Source organism: Centropristis striata, chromosome 16 (genome assembly GCF_030273125.1).
Source record: "Centropristis striata isolate RG_2023a ecotype Rhode Island chromosome 16, C.striata_1.0, whole genome shotgun sequence".
NCBI lineage: Eukaryota > Metazoa > Chordata > Actinopteri > Perciformes > Serranidae > Centropristis > Centropristis striata.
The window spans coordinates 24892261-24904406 of record NC_081532.1 but is presented as its reverse complement, the minus strand read 5'-3'; positions in this window follow the sequence as shown (position 1 = coordinate 24904406).

Sequence of the window (12146 nt, the reverse complement as noted above, 5' to 3'; positions counted from 1 at the left end):
TTTCAGTTGGTAAAACTTGGAAATATAAATTATTGACATTTAGGGCAATAATGTAAGTTAGCACAACAAAGGAAGCCAGTTGTCTGCTCAAAAACAAGTTTGTGAGTTGTTGTTACTTATATCTTTAAGTTGGGGTTCACAACAAGGGACAGTAGTTCTGCTAACTCTTATTTCTTTGTTGTGAAATTAGGTGAAATTCGGTCATTAGTGAAAGCTAGCGGCTAACTGATGCTAGCGGCTAGCGGCTAACTGATGCTAGCAGCGCTGCTTGTTACAGCTACAAGAGTAGCCATTAGCGTATCAATGCTAACTCAAAATTGTGGTCGCAACATTAGCTGACATTTCATAGCGGCGTTACAATCGTGCCAATTCAGCACATTGCAGAAGTTAGCAGAAGTAAGGATTAAAAGTTATTACAATGTAAAATTATAAATTCAAAAATCTGAATTCAGAGTTGAGCAAACTCATAAACAAAACTTAAAATATTTAGTTTAATTGTCCAACTTAAAATTTTATCGAAGTTTGTTGCCTTGAAATTTTGAGTTCACCCAACTTTTCTTTTTTTGCAGTGTAACACTTTGGACAACATGGGTCAAAATGTTACTATGGTAGTGGCTTATGGTATGGTCATAGTGAAGAGATGCATTTTGAAAATGTGGAAATGTGACTCACCACCTAAGTTGGAAGCCTGGCTGAGGGAGCTGGTAGGAATCCTCCACATTGAAAAACCGAGATACGAGATATCTGGCAACTTACAAGAATTCTATGGTGTATGGAGACCAATCCTGGAGCACTTGGACCTGTAGTTAGCCTCCCTAAAGAGTACCAGTTCTGACATATTTGATGCACTCAAGTGGACATTTACTTTGACATTATATTGTGCCTCTTTGTGTGTAATTTGTTTTGGTATGTTATGGTATGTGTCAAGTTTTTATTTATTTATTTTTTGTCTCGTTTCTTTATTTATTCATCTATTTTTTATTTTTGTTCATTTTATTTTTTTACTATTATTATTATCATGTGTTCTTGAAGAGTACCCATTGTGACATTTTATACACTTCAGTGGATATTCAACTCTGATGCACTCAAGACATTCAACTCCGACATTATATTGTGCATACTTTGTTTTGACATGCCATAGTTTATGTCAAGTTTTTATTTATTTACTTTTTAATATTATCATTATTATTATTTGTGTATGTATGTTATCTGTGACTTTGAAAATTGACAATAAAAATATTTTGAAGAAAAAAAAAAACTTATACCAGGTCTTATGAAAGGTCTATAAATAATGACAAGTGCTGGTCATAAATTCACAGAGCCAAACTTGTGTTTTAAAATTACTTATTTTGTCGGACCCGAGAAAAAAACACGCAATATTCTAATTAGATTAACATGAAATCGGAGTAAATCTCAAATTCTGGCCAGCAAATGTTTTTTATACTTGTTGTTTTATTATTATTATTATTAGTAGTAGTAGTAGTAGTAGTAGTAGTATTTTTACTTGCTAAATGATTTCAACAATTTATTGATAATCTAATTTTGATCTTTTTGATAGCACTAAAAACAAAGTAGTGGCCTCCATAATCTGGTAGTTACAGAACTCATAAGTCACATACATTTCATTCAAGTCAGACTACAACACAGAGAATGATAAATGGTATCCAGTGAAGAGTAATTCCTGATTAAATGGAAACCAAATGACATGTTTTTGAAGCCAGCGTTGCAGTGTGCTGAGGCCCATCTGAACAGGACAGTAGGTACGATACGGTTTCTAATACGGAGCATAATCCGGCGGGAGCTGGCAGAGCTGTTACATTTTATCAGTTTGCCACAGACGGCACCTCTTGGGCCTCATTCTGAGCGGCTGGATTCAGATCAGCCCACATTCTCAATGTCAAGATGTTATAAATAGCCAGAACTGATTTGTACAGCTCCTCTGGCAGCTAAGATCAGCTCAGCGGGGGGACGTGATGTTCTCAGGGATGGATTCATGGCTAGCCTGATAGGGTTGGAATGACAAAGAACAGAAAGAGTTGAAGGCACGCAACACCTCAGATGACTGTGTGTTTGTTAATGCAGATCATTAATTATGTTTGCATTCAGATAAAAATACAGTAATATTTACTTGACAGTGCCATAATCAATTACTGTATACAGTTCTAGACAATACTGCCCCACAAAGTCTAACTGCAGTAACTACATTTTTGGTCAAAATTGAGTTATAACTAAAAATGAATTCCTTGATGTCTGTTTTATCTTGCGACAAAGTTTTAGATTTCAATTTTGTTTTATTTCAGAGAAATAGTTATATAAAAACCACAAAATCCAATTCAAACCAAGCAGTAATTGCACTTACCACAGTCTGCTTTGGATATATATACTAATTTAAACATAAAAATAATAGAAATTATACATTTATTTGAAAGGGAAATTATTATATAGATAGTGGTGAAGCAAAAAAAAGTGAGATACAATTATATTACACACTTAAATACACTGATAACAAAATCAATTTGAAAATGTTTATTCACTGAAAACAAAATATAGAAGCTGAAAGAAGACGACAACATTGTAGTTACTGCACTCTGTTTCTATATTACTATTAGAACCTTTTACATCGTTACATCGTTGGATGGTGATCCTTTACCTTCATCTTATTGTCAACCTATGAAAGTGTCCTTGAGGAACACAATGAATTCTCTGGTGAGTGCTAGGAGGACGGTTCATGTGTGAATCCAAGGAACATGTTACCCAGTGCAACAGTGGAGCTCATCAAAGTGTTTTTAATAATGTTTGGACAACAGTGGAGCTCTGTGTCCTAGTATTCAGATCCCTTACTTTTTCACATTTTGTTATGTTGTTTCTATATTTAAACATTTGTTGTTGAAAATGAAAAATGAAATATTGTAATATTTCTTGTATAAGAAAGTATTCAGACCTTAGCGGCATAGCTAAATAAAGGGGACGTCCCCGGACAAAAGAACCAAATTTTTTCCACACGCTCTCTTTCACCATAAGTTTCATTAAGATTGCGGATCGGAGATGGCAGCCATATAAAGTCTATGAGATCCAATATATCTTCTAAGCCACATAGAAGGTGAATCTTGGTGTCAAAAGAAGAACTGCAAAGGTCTTTGTAGTTGTAAATGTAACAAATAATATGAATAAAGCTAATAAAGTCCAATTAAATGTATGCATGTTATTCATTTTTTAGAACACGTGCACTGTATATGACCTATATCAATATATGTCTGACCACTTAGGAACCTTGAAATTACGTAAATACATGGCGAAAATGAACATATGTATTTATTCAAATAATCATCTAGTGATATTCTCAATAGCTTTAAATGATTCATTGACCGAGAAAATGTAGATTTCGACACCAAGATTGACCTTCTAAGTGGCTTGGAAGATATATTGGTTCTCATAGACTTTATATGGGTGCCATCTCCGATCCGCAATCTTGATGAAGAGACTCCTACCAAAAATTGAAACCTATGATGATTAAGAGCATGTGGAAAAAATTTGGTGCTTTTGTCCGTCGTCTACCCATTCTTCTCAAATCTGGTCCTAAGCCACCTGACTATTACTAGTGATCACAACATCAAGTCTTCTTGATGAGCTTCACACCTTGATTTGTGGATTTTCTGCCACTCTTCTTTCCAGATCCTCTCAAGCTCTGTTAGGGTGGATGGAAACCATCAAACAGACATTTTCAGGCCACTCCAAAGATGTTCCATTGGCTTCCAGTCAGGCCTCTGGCTGGGTCACGAAACCATTTCTGCGTTATCTTGGCTGTGTGCTTGGGTCTGTTGGGAGGAAAACATTCAGCCCAGTCTGAGGTCTTTAGCGATGTGGACCAGGTTTTCATAAAGGATCAGTCTGTACTGTGCTTGGTTTAGCTTTTCCTCAACCCTGACCACTCCCCCAGGCTCTGCTGCTGCCAGGGCCAGGCTTCATGGAGGCCGCTGTGCTTATAACGAGCAGCAAAAGTTTGGTAGCTTTCTGTTTTTGCACAAATTTGCTAAGTTTTTATGTATTTTTTATAATATTTTTGATGGATACTTCTGAGGAGAGAAGAGTTTATTCAGCTTCTTTCATTGAAACGGAGCAAGTACCAAAAAAACAGCAGTGGACGGCTCCTCTCTCTCTGTTGCAGGACGGAGAGATTCAAAAGATCCTTCTCTCCTATTATTATTATTATTATTATTATTATTAATATTAATATTAATAATATTCTCTCCTACAGACATCAGGCTGTCTCATTCTAACAGAGATTCTACCAGACTGACTGAATTTACCCTTGGGGATCAATAAAGTAATTTTGATTTGATTGATTTGCTTTGACTACTTTCCAATAAAAAAGCAGCTAAGAGGCTTGGTGGGCTCTTTACTGTGACACGTTCCAACCAATAGATCAGAGATGTGTCTTTAAACTGTTTTATTATGTGTACAAAAAATTAACTGAAAGCAGTTGTTATATTAGAAATATTACAACAAATGTAACAGAAAAACTTGAGGCAAAACTTGATCAAAAAGAGATGGTCAACAGAAAATATCAGAGCCTCACTTACCCTCTTTGCTCCCCTCAACTGAACAGGTAAGTGTGCTGCCCATCACCGGAAGTAACATTAACCAAGCGTGCAGCCTAACAAAATAAACAACACAGAAAAAATACACATTTTGGCTCCTACAGTGGTCTTGGGACCTTCAATGCAGCAGATTTTTTTTCTAGATCTGTGCCTGGACACAATCCTGTCTCTGATAGTGATGTGTAGTTCACAAACGTGATGTAAAGGTTTTCAGGTTCGTTGATTGGAAGCCCAAGATTAAACACAACCGGAGAAAAAAGACTGGTCTCAATGCAGGGTTTTTATATCTTTTTTATTTAGGGTAAAGTTCTTCAGCGCTGGACTCAGACTGACACAGCTCTACAGGATCCCAGTCAGAATGAGCCCCGATATCTGTAATAATTCAAATTTCATCTTCTACAGTAGTTGGATTTACACGCAGCCGAGTTCTATTGGCCAGTTACCTCTGACATGGACAGGCCAACAGCTGTCCAAGTCTCGTTTGAAGAATGTGATACACAATGTGTGTGTGTGTGTGTGTGTGTGTGTTCAGATTCAGATTTGACTTTATTGATCCCACAGTGGGGAAATTTCTTTGTTAAAGCCGCAAAGTTTCATACAATTTTTAAGATAAAGATAAAAAATAAACAATCTAAGAAAAGACATTTAACAATATACAAAATATACAATAATAATATACTATATACAACTTTTACAGCAAATTAAGTGGAAGAATGTGCAGAGTGCAGATTATATTCAAAAATGTTCAGGTTGTGTTGGTGTTGTACAGTCTTGTACAGTGTTGTTCTTACAGGCGCGTTTCTATGAGCTACAAACCAAACTTTGCTGTCTCAGGTCTGTCTGTGGGAAACACGAAAGCTCCAGTGGAATAAAACACACTGGCTATCTGCCTTCTTACACTGTAAAAAAAACAACAGTTGTTTTTTAAAAACCGGCAGCTGTGGTTGCCAGAACTATACCGTAATAAATAAGGTGTAACTATTTCTAATATAACGGTAAAATGATATTAGCACTTTTGATTTCACATTTAAGATTTTTTTTTTTTTATTATATTTTACTGTAAAAAAATAAAACGTTTTTCCATCAAAAGAAACGCTGTTCTGCCATATGATTGACAAGAAATTATTTTGTAAATGCCGCATAAATTTAACCATTAAATATTACAGTATATTTCTATTAGAGATATGGTGTTTAGTACATTTAACAGTGAGAAAAAGTATTTTTACAACAAATACATGCAAAAATTACAGTGATGCTTGTATATATATTACAGTATATTTTTGCTACAAACACGGTGCCAGTGTATTTAACAGTGGAGTAATGTATTTTTCCCCCCAAAAAATGTAAAAAATATTGTTTTGGCAGATATATACAGTTACTGTGTTTTATTGTTAGTGAAACTGAATTAACCCATTTATCATTTTACGGTATTTTACTGTCATGGTTTAGCAGATTTTCACTGTAAAATCTACAGACATTTTTTACAGTGTATAATTATTCAAATATAACAGCAACTTTCGGTAACGCTATATATTAAGGTCCTTGTAATAACCATGGTAGATCGCTTGCCATGTAGGCTGAGGCCTTGCTGCGGCGGAGCCGGGTTCGAATCCGGCCTGAGCTCCCTTTGCCGCATGTCTTCCCCTCTATCACCCCCTTTCACTCTGTCACTGTCAATAAAGCATAAAAATGCCTAAAAAATCATCTTTAAAAAAAAATAAGGCCCTTGTAGTTCCTTACAAGATGCTCATTAACATTATTGTGTGTTTATAAGCTTATATAAGTGTTAATAATGGCATTACAAACACTCATGACCCACCCATTATGTCTTTGCCATGCCTTTATTAATCTTATTTTGTTTGCTTATTGATATTAAAATATACTTTATTGCTCATCTATTATAAGTTAACTATAAGTTAACTATGCTTTTTGCAACTACTGGATCTAAAGCGAGAGCAATGCCTTATTACTTGTTAATTAATGGTTATTAAGGACCTTATTATAAAGCGTTACCCGACTTTCTCTCCTCCCTCTCAAACTAACTGCCTTAACCGCGTGCTGGGTGTGGTCAGTCAGTGATACTGAATGTACACAGAGCAGGAGCCCTGATTGGTTGAAGCCCTCCCCTCTCTCTGCCCCGCCATCAGCTAGTCAGTGATACGTTAACTGAATGTACTAGTTTTTATTTTTTTTAATTTAACCTTTATTTAACCAGGTTGGTCCCACTGAGACACTACGACCTCTTTTTCAGGGGAAGCCTGGCCAAGACAGCAGCAGGGTTAAAAGTTACAACAATAAGACAGACAGTGCATCATGACAGAACAGACAATAAAACATGGACGTACAGTAAAATACAAGCAAGCCAGACAACACAGTAAGATAGGCATGGACAGTACAAGATCATGACATCATAAAAAACAAGTGCAAAGGCGATACGAGTCTGTTTCCAGATCTCTCAAGAGTTTTTTAAAGGATGTGAGCGTAGTAAGGTCCTGCAGATTGAGACTCTGGAGCAGATTCCAGGATGAGGGAGCCCGATACATAAAAGCCTGTTTACCGAGTATGGTGCGGACTTTGGGAACAGTCAACCGGTATGTATCGTTGGAACGAAGACTGTAGGTGCTGTGGGTCCTGATAATGAAGTCACACAGGTATGTGGGGAGTAAACCCAGAATGGCCTTATAAATGAAACAATGCCAGTGAGTAAACCTGCGAGCGGCTATGGACGGCCACTCAACCCGGGCATATAAGGAGCAGTGATGTGTGAGAGCTTTGCAGCCTGTAACAAACCTCAAGGCACCATGGTACACAGTATCAAGGGATTGAAGACAATGTACAGGGGCATGCATATACAACAGATTACCGTAGTCAAGCACAGGGAGAAAGGTAGCAGCAAGTACAGTGAACAGGAGCCCTGTGAGAGTTACTGTCACTCACACTCTTCCTCTCTTATGTCTTGAAGTCTCAAAGTAGGAAGTAGTGCTGACCATGGTATTTAATAACTAGAAAATTTCTAAAGAAATTTTGATTGTGTGCTTGCCTCTGGCCCTTGATTCTCGTTGATTAAATCAGCAGTTAAACAGGGACTCTGTTCACAGTCACCTCATACAAGTTTCTAGGACAAACGGTTCATTAGTTAGTAAAATGGGGCGGGGCTAATGAAAAGGGGCGGGGTAATCAACCACCAATTAAACAGGAACTCTATGCCGAGTAATCTGACACCTTATACAAGTTTCTAGGACAGTTTATTAGTTATGAAAGGGGGCTTGGCTAATGGTCAGTGGCTAATGGTCAGTGATGAAACATCATCATGCATGACAAGTTTGAGGCAGATTGGACAATGTATGGTCAAGTTATAAGGTCTCATGCTTTTTGAAAAAACACCATGTATGCGTAACGACTCCGAAAGGGGTCCGTCCGCAACGGCTGCGTATCTACGCAGTCCGTCAACACACACCGGATCCGTCTGTGTCGGAGCTGTTGCGGACAGCAGAGTCCCGAGGACGCACGAGATCTCGCGAATTCACGCCTAATCAATTGATATAACTGGCAGAGGTGTGGACTCGAGTCACATGACTTGGACTCGAGTCTGACTCGAGTCATTAATTGGATGACTTTAGACTCGACTTGACAAAATGTAAAGAGACTTGCAACTCGACTTTGACTTTAACGTCAATGACTCGTGACTTCACTTGGACTTGAGGCTTTTGACTTGAGAAGACTTGCTACTTTCCCCCATACCCAAAGATTAAAAAATATGTTATTAAGGCTCTGTATCTTTCATTGTGTGTGAGTGTCTGTGCATGTTGTGCTGTCGGCACAACATCCAATCAAATTAGATCCACGTTGTTTTGATCCGACAGCATTCATCTAATCAAATCGCAGGACAACCTATGAAGAGGAACGGCCAAACAACCCAGCAGGTAGAAAAAAATGATACCAAAGGTAATTTCGTTGGGCTATAAAAGCTACGAGGTTGTCAACAAAAAACGAATTGCAGTATGCAAAACATGCGGCGCGAAGATTACAGACGGAGACGCAACAACTTCCAACTTCGTTCGACATTTGAAGTTGCACAAAGAACGGTAAGTTTTGAATGAAAGGTAATGTTTCTTGGCTTAGCTGTTAGCTGTAAACTCACTGATAACGTTACATTGCGAACGCGGTAACGTGGTGTGTCCACTGTAAGTTCACTCCCTTATTCATATTTTAAAGTGACTTTTTAAAGCAGGGTTGTATGAGGTACTTATACATAACGATAGTCAATGAACTGTATCACACACAGTAGACGGCAGTCAGCAGCAAGCATATCTTTGTCACCTACAAAGAGTCAAGGCCAGTTTAAATGTACGCAATATTAAGAATATGTGTACCGTTTTAGCTTCCTGTCAGACGGACTTTTCCGACAAGAAAACGATTGTTGTTGTTCTCACTCTCCAACAGTCCATTGACAAAAACAGCAAGTTTACCTTGCAGCACACGTGAGTTTCGTGTGCTGCAAGGTAACGTTAAAATTGCTGGTGTGCTGGAGAGTGTGAATTAACAAGCAAACTTAATTTTCTTGACAGAATGGGCTGTCTTGACGGCAGTAAGGTAAAGTAGGTAAAATATTCTGTATATGGCGTACACTTAAACTGCCATTCATTTTATTAGTTTTGCCTCTTGCTTAGATACGTTTAGCTGCTGACCTCGTCCACAATGTAATGTAATGTAATGTAAAGTCATGCTGTGTCTGCTTATCTGTACTGTGAGTGCGTTGACCTCCATCTTCTGTGTGTAGTCCCTCATACAACCTCACCACACATCCCGAACAATGCTTGTAATCGGAAATAAGTTTTACAATACATGACCAGTGCTGTAATCTGCTACAGCAGCAACTGTAATGTAATGTTTACCCACATTTACACACTCATGCACACACACAATACAGTTCATATTAACACAATGTTAAGATTGATATTAATAATATGAGTAATAAAGTTGTTTCAATAAAATTAATTTGTGGCTATAATGGATTTTCTGACATCTGTTTAATATGCTTACCTCTTACAGATATGAAGAATACCAGATGAACAAAAGCATGACAAATGAACCTCAAAAGCCTTCAATCTCGCAATTCCTGGACAATCGTGTAGAGCATTATAGCATGAGTCACCCACAGCAGAAGGCTATCACCAATGCAATACTTTCCGACTTGATTATTGACTGCAACTTGCCCCTGTCTATTGTCGAAAACAAAAGTTTTCGGCACTTTCTGACGGTACTTGACAGCAAGTACAACCCAGTGTGTCGCAGAACACTGACATCAAAAACGGAGAACCTTGCTGAAGAGAGACGTTCAAAATTAAAAACTCAATTGAGCAACACTGACCATGTTTCAGTCACTGTGGACATTTGGTCTGACCGAAAGATGAGGGGATTCCTCGGTGCCACTGTGCACTGGATAGAGAGAGAGACAGAGAGGATACAGCTAAAATCCAATCTCCTGGCCTGTGAACGCTTCAAAGGCTCACACACAGCTGAAAGAATTTGTGACCAATTTGAGGCAATATGTGATGAGTACAACATTAAAGATAAAGTGGACTACATTATTAGTGACAATGCGGCTAACATGCGAAAAGCATTCACTGTGTGCTTCCCCAGTGAACGAGAGGATGACGATGACGGAGATCATCTTGATTACCCTGAGCTCTGGTGTGACTTGACCCTGGAAGATCAGCTAACAGTAGATGTTGCTTTAGCAAAAAAACAGCGCTTGCAGTGTTTTGCGCACACTCTACAGCTGGTGGTGGGAGATGGTTTGAAAGAAACAAAAGTGGTATCTCCTTCCCTTTCAAAGTTATCAAAACTCAGCTCACTGCTGCACACAAGCACAACATTCAAAGATGTGTTTGATGCTGAATTTGGGGAACAGAAGGGCATCCCTGCTGCAGTCATCACAAGATGGAACTCAACACTGAGGCAAGTAAAGGCAGTTCTCCATTGCAATCATCTAAAGCTCAGTGCCGTTCTAGAAAACTCAACTCAACTTTATTTGTAAAGCACTTTAAAACAACCACAGCCGCAACAAAGTGCTGTACATAAACAAACAGAACAAGAGACAATAAAATAAATAAAACAGGAATAAACACTAAAATACATAGATTCATTGCTTTTTAAAACAATATAAAAAACAATAAATAAAAGCAGACCATAAAAACACTAAAACAAGAGCAGAGTCTCATGCGTGGTTAAAAGCCAAGGAATAAAAATAGGTTTTAAGATGAGTTCTAAAAATGGACAGTGAGGAGGCTTGTCTGATGTGCAAAGGTAGCTCATTCCATAGTTTGGGGGCTGCAACAGAGAAAGATCTGTCCCCTCTGAGCTTCCGTTTAGACCTCGGTACCTCCAGGAGCAGCAGATCAGCTGACCTGAGGCACCGAGCAGGAGCGTAGGGGTGGAGGAGCTCAGAGAGGTACAGTGGGGCGAGACCATTTAAAGATTTAAAAACAAATAAAAGAATCTTAAAATGGACTCTAAAATGCACAGGCAGCCAGTGGAGGGAGGCCAGGATGGGAGTTATGTGCTCCCTCTTACGAACTCCAGTTAAGAGGCGAGCAGCCGCGTTTTGCACTAACTGGAGCCGTGCGAGGGAGGACTGGCTGACTCCAAGGTACAGTGAGTTACAGTAATCCAGCCGAGATGTAATGAAGGCATGGATTATTGTTTCAAAGTGCTTGTGCGTAAGGAAAGGCTTCACCTTAGCCAGCTGCCTGATATGAAAAAAGCTTGACCTAACAACAGCACTAATCTGACGATCTAATTTAAAATCACTGTCCATCTTAAAACCTAAATTAGAAACAGTCGGTCTTAAAAAACCTGCCAGAGGGCCCAAGTCAAAAGGAGGGGTCACACAAGAGCCACTAGGGCCAAACACCATCACTTCTGTCTTCTTCTCATTAAAATTTAAAAAGTTCAAGGTCATCCAGGCCTTGATATCTTCGAGACATGACAGGAGCGGTGTGAGGGAGAAGACATCTTTTTTCTTCAGCGGCACGTAAATCTGACTGTCGTCAGCGTAACAGTGAAAAGGGATGCCGTGCTTTCTCAAGATGGAGCCCAAAGGCAGTAAATACAGGGAAAAAAGGAGAGGTCCTAAAATTGACCCCTGTGGGACCCCATATAGCAGTGGAGCAGGGCTGGACTCCGAGGTACCAAGGCTTACACTCATACTTCTGTCAGTCAGATAGGACTTGAACCACTCCAACGCAGTACCACCGATGCCAACTAGGTGGCGTAACCGAGCCACTAGGGTGCTGTGGTCCACGGTGTCAAATGCTGCAGTCAGGTCCAACAGAACAAGAATTACATGGTCACCGGAGTCATTAGCCAGGAGGATATCGTTAAAAACTCTAAGTAGAGCTGACTCTGTGCTATGCATAGTTTTAAAACCAGATTGGAACACTTCCAGGACACCATGTACATCAAGAAAAGACTGTAGCTGACTGTATACAACCTTCTCCAAGATCTTAAAAATAAAGGGCAGCTTGGAGATAGGCCTAAAATTAG